Genomic DNA, 5526 nt, shown 5'->3' with positions numbered 1-5526 from the left:
ATTGTATCTAAGTAAAAAGCAGAGATTGTCCCTGCTGGAATGACTTTTAACCACATGTCAGCCCAATCATAGGTGGTCAGAGATTAAACAACAATAACACATTGGATAAGGTAATTCTAAATACATTTTGTCTATAAAGAAGATAGGAGTCTAACTACTGGACCATCTTTGATCAAAGGTTTACTCCTTGAGGGCTGGCCAACCTCAACAGATATGTGAATGCATCCAAACAAATGGAAAATGTGTTTTATAAAGCTCTACTCACTATGTGAAGGCACATGGCTCAGTGGTTAGAGTGTTGAGCTTACGATCGTGAGGTTGTGAGTTCGATTCCTGGACCGGGCTGTGTGTTGTGCTCTTGAGCAAGACACTTTATTTCACATTGCTCCTGTTAACTCAGCTACAGAAATGAGTTGCAACATCACTGGTGCCAAGCTGTATTGGTCTTTGCCTTGGATAACATCAGTGGTGTGGAGAGGGGAGGCTGGTATGCATGGGTGACTGATGGCCTTTCACAAACAACCTTGCGTGGACTTGGACTTGTGCCTCAGAGGGTAACTTACTATCCCACTTAAACCACTGTTGAGTTGTGTTGTTTTAACTACTACTATTGTCAGTGCTTATCTAAGATTGGGATTACTTCTCTTTCTCCTTCTTACAATCTAGAGCAGGAGTTCTCAACCATTTTTTATCTATGGACCCCTTTGATTACTAATTCATTCTGGTGGACCCCCATAGCCATTTAATATTTAAAAATTAGTTTTATAGAAACTTCTTTCAAAATCACACATTATCTTGTGTAGGTTGATCTTACTCTTTAACTCTTTTAATTGTTTCAGTCATTTGACTGTGGCCATGCTGGATCACTGCCTTTAGTCGAGCAAATCGACCTCAGGACTTATTCTTTGTAAGCCTAGTACTTATTCTATCGATCTTTTTTGCCGAACCACTAAGTTATGGGGACGTAAACACACCAGCATCGGTTGTCAAGCGATGTTGGGGGGACAAACACAGACACACAAACATATACACACACACATATATATATACATATACATATATATACGACGGGCTTCTTTCAGTTTCCGTCTACCAAATCCACTCACAAGGCTTTGGTCAGCCTGAGGCTATAATAGAAGACACTTGCCCAAGGTGCCATGCAGTGGGACTGAACCTGGAACCATGTGGCTGGTAAGCAAGCTACTTACCACACAGCCACTCCTACGCCTATATCTATGTAATATCTATATCTATATCCTACAATCTATGTAAAATAAAAAAATAAACCAAGCTGTTTCTTGCAATACATATCACTACATACAGCTAAAGCAAAATTTTTTAGGAGCCCTTAAAACACCTTAATTTACTATTTTGTTATGTGGACCCCAAAAAGTTCTGTATGGATCCTAGCTGAGAACCACTGCTCTAGAAATTAGTATACATTCTTTTCTACTCTAGGTACAAGGCCCTAAATTTTTAGGGAGGGGGCCAGTCAATTAGATCGACCCCAGTACACAACTGGTACTTAATTTATCCATCCCGAAAGGATGAAAGGCAAAGTTGACCTTGGCAGAATTTGAAGTCAGAACATAAAGACAGATGAAATACCGCTAAGCATTTCGCCCAGTGTGCTAACATTTCTGCCAGCTTGCTACCTTACGATATAGTATATATTGTCTCATGTAGTGTATTATGTAGTGCGTAATATGCAACATGTAGTGTTGCATATTACTGTAACATGTAATATATATTCTATGGTGTATACAGTGGTGAATCTACCATAAAACTAATGAAGCTTAAGTTTCAGGGCTCCTAATCCCAGAGGGGCCCCTCTGATTCAACTTAATTTTTTCATTCCGTCAATGTTTTTTTTTTGTTTTTGTATTTTGCCATGCAGATTACTGTTACCAGTCTTAGTGGACGTCATATCATACTCCTACGCTGAGTCTAGACACACAGTGTCTAACTATGAGTTGTTCACCTGATGTTTCTGCCAGTGTGGAATAGCATAAAAAATAAAAGTAGAAATGACTCGCAGATAATTCACTTTATTTGAATTATTTTGGAAACTTCGGCCCTGTCCCTCCCATTGTCAAATATGTCTTCTACTACATCAGCATAGTAGAGATAAGAATTCTTATTTTCACACCATTATTTAATGACCAATGAAAGGGTTTGCCTCCTAATTTTGGACTTACAATCTGTTCAGTAACAAAGCATTTTTTCTACTTAAAAAATTGTTTGAATATCACCTTGAACAAAATGAACAATTCTTCATTTATGATTATATATTAAGTTGTGGACCCTTATCTTGATCGATCTCTGACTCACTGTGGTTAATGAAAATATTACCTTAATTTTTTTTCACAGAGGTCTAGGCTCCAAGAGGAATAGCAATATCTTCCAGAAAGTACTTAAGCAGAAACCAGAAACGCCAACTCAATGAAAAGCAATCTAATGAAATTTCTAAATGTCAAAAACTATCAAACTATTTTACAATGTCAAGTAAAAGTTTGTCATCGCCTGCAACTGAAACAACCCATACAAGAACCAGTGAAGCCAATGATAGGGTACAAAGAACGAGTGCTCTGTTTAGCAATAATCAACCTACTGTTGACACTTTTGATGCAGATGATGATCACATTAGTCAAGAACTTTGAGAAAAGAGAGAGCAGAAACAGGAAGCAAATTTAGTGATTTCAGAGAATACAGTGACCTAGCAAACTGGCTCATAACAATTGATAATGATTTAATACAAAACTGGTTAATGCAAGACATCAGTTTCTTTGTTTTTTTTATATATATACAGATAATGTATATACTAAATCCAACAAGATTTACAAACAGCAAAATCAAAGTTTCTCAAACAGGTACTTTGAAAAAAAGATTGAAAAATGGTAAGACTGTTATGAGATCCTGGTTAGTTTACTCAAAGAGCAAACTCTTTTCTAAATGCCAAATATCACTTACAACAGAAGGGTTTTCTGATTGGATGAATATACTCAGAACTCTAGAAAATCATGCAGACATTACGAAAAATAACAGGGCGATGTTGAGCTGGCTAACATGAAAGTCAAACAAAACCACTGTGGATCAGCAATTTGAGGAACAGCTGAGAAAAAACATGCAGAACTATTTTGAAGTACTAAAAACAGTTGTAGCAGTTATAAAGTTCTTAAGTGAAAGAGGTTTAGCATTTAGAGGTCATGAGGAAAAGTGGGGCTCCCCACACAATGGAAATTTCAAGGGGGCCATAGTGCTTATTGCAGAGTTTGACCCATTTTTACATGAACACTTAGAGAAATGTAAAAATGAAAAAGTAAATATTACTTACCTATCCAAATCTGTGTATGAAGAATTGATGGAAATCATAGGAAAACATATGAAATATGAAGTGGTGAATCAGATCAACAACCTAGACATCAAATACTACTCAATTATTGTTGACTTTATACCTGACATGACACATGTTGACCAGCTGGTCAATATGTGTGGTTCAATACTATTATAATGAAAACCCCGTGAGAGATTTTTAGCAATTTTGCCAATAGAAAAGTATTCATCCATGACCTTCCTCAACAAAATAACAATTTCTGAGGAGCATAAACTTTCACTTGGAAATATGTGGTCAGTTGTATGATAATGCTTCCAACATGAAGGGCTTGGAGAAAAGGCTACAAGCACTTCTTAAAAACATTAACAGGTATGAAGACTATGTACCGTGTGCAAGCCATTCACTCAACCTTGTTTGGTAAAAGCAGTGTCTACTGTACCTGAAATTGTTGACTATTTTGGCATCTTGCAGCAGTTGTATGTTTTCTTGAATCTCCTCGAAGATGCGGCATTTTGAACACATAGGGCAATCTAGCCTCTTCACTAAAGAGCTTAAGTGTAACTAGATGGTCTGTGCACTATGAAGCAGTCCAGACAATTAAAAATGGATATAATGATATTTTACAAACTCTCAAACGTATGTTTGAAGACTCAGAAGGGAAGCCTGAATGTAAGCGAGATGCAAAGAATTTATACCATAAGTTGGTAAAATTGGAATATGCTGTTTTAACAGTAGTTTGGGAAGACGTTATGGAGTGTTTTAACAAAACAAGTAAGAAACTCCAAACCCCTGGTTCTGATATATTTGAGGGTTACCTTCCGCTAGCATCTTTGCTTTCATTTGTTAAAGAACTATGAGAAAATTCAACCGACAGGATTGAATCAGGAGCAGCAAAAGGTTTATGTGAATATATCACCTCAAATTACTCTGATGTTTCCAAACACATTGTTACAAAGAAATTTACAGATGGAACAAGTGATAGGGCTTCTTTGAAATGGGCCAAAAAATTTAGGATAGCAGTTCTAAATGAAGTCTATGACTGGTTGATAATCCAGTTAAGCAAGAGGATGGACCCATATAAGCAGATTGCAAAAAAGTTCAAGTTTCTCTCAGAATTGATAAACAATTCAGAATTAGAATCAGTAAATGAGTGTTATCAGTTCAAAGACTATTTACACTTTAGGAAATCTTGGAACACAGAAGAAAACACCATCTAAAATGCAATGCACAGAAGTTCTTCAGCTTATTTCTGAGCAACAATTAATTGAAGTGTCACCTAATATTACCACTGCACATAAGCTGTACATGACAAAGCCTATTATGAGCTCTGAAGCAGAAAGGAGTTCTTCAGAGCTTTCCTTTGTAAAAAATGAATTTCAGCCTACTATGACTGAAGAACGATAAAATTCCTTATGCATGTTGTCTCTAGAAAATGACATTGCAAGGAATCTGTCATATGACAAAGCTGTTGCTACAAAAAACAGAAAAAAAGTGTATTTTGTAATTTTCATATGTTATATAATGCATCATGCATTATATAACACTTCCCTAATTCTTAGCCCCCATAACTCTAAAAGTATAAGACATAGCCTGGAAAATATTTGTAGTGATCTGCCATGGAACAACCACATCGACAAAGATATTGGTAATTACTCACACCTCGTTTCTGGTGGAAAGAGGGCTCACTTTCAGACTTATTTTTAAGGATTCCACATCACAACTCTACCATTTGGGCTATCAGAGCCTCAAGCTGGAGTACCTTGCAAGGGCATGAAAATTTTTTGACCCTTATTGGATATTACTCTACTGTTGCTGGTTGTAAAGGGGGCTCCAATATTGTAGATCCGCCACTGGGTGTATAGTATAGCAGTAGTGTGTCCGTAGTATTGTGTGTAATGTATAATGTAATGTGTAATCGTCATCGTCGTCGTCATCGTTTAACATCCGCTTTTTATGCTAGCATGGGTTGGACGATTTGACTGACGACTGGTGAAACCGGATGGCTACACCAGGCTCCAATCTAATTTGGCAGTGTTTCTACAGCTGGATGCCCTTCCTAACGCCAACCACTCAGAGAGTGTAGTGGGTGCTTTTACGTGTCACCCGCACGAAGGCCAGTCAAGCGGTACTGGCAACGGCCAGGCTCATCTCGCTCGAGAAACCTCATGTGTCACCCGCACAAGAGCCAGTCC

General features: G+C 37.5%; 1 protein-coding gene across 10 annotated transcripts in view; it reads left to right on the top strand.

Annotated features, from left to right (window-relative positions):
• The window catches only part of LOC106879385 (uncharacterized), a 175326-nt gene that overhangs the window by 142988 nt on the left and 26812 nt on the right, over positions 1–5526 (top strand). The window lies entirely within an intron of this gene.

The sequence above is a fragment of the Octopus bimaculoides genome, chromosome 3 (genome assembly GCF_001194135.2).
Source record: "Octopus bimaculoides isolate UCB-OBI-ISO-001 chromosome 3, ASM119413v2, whole genome shotgun sequence".
In the NCBI taxonomy this organism is placed as follows: Eukaryota; Metazoa; Mollusca; class Cephalopoda; order Octopoda; family Octopodidae; genus Octopus; species Octopus bimaculoides.
The sequence above is the reverse complement of the archived record's forward strand: the minus strand, read 5'-3'. Positions and strand labels throughout refer to the sequence as shown.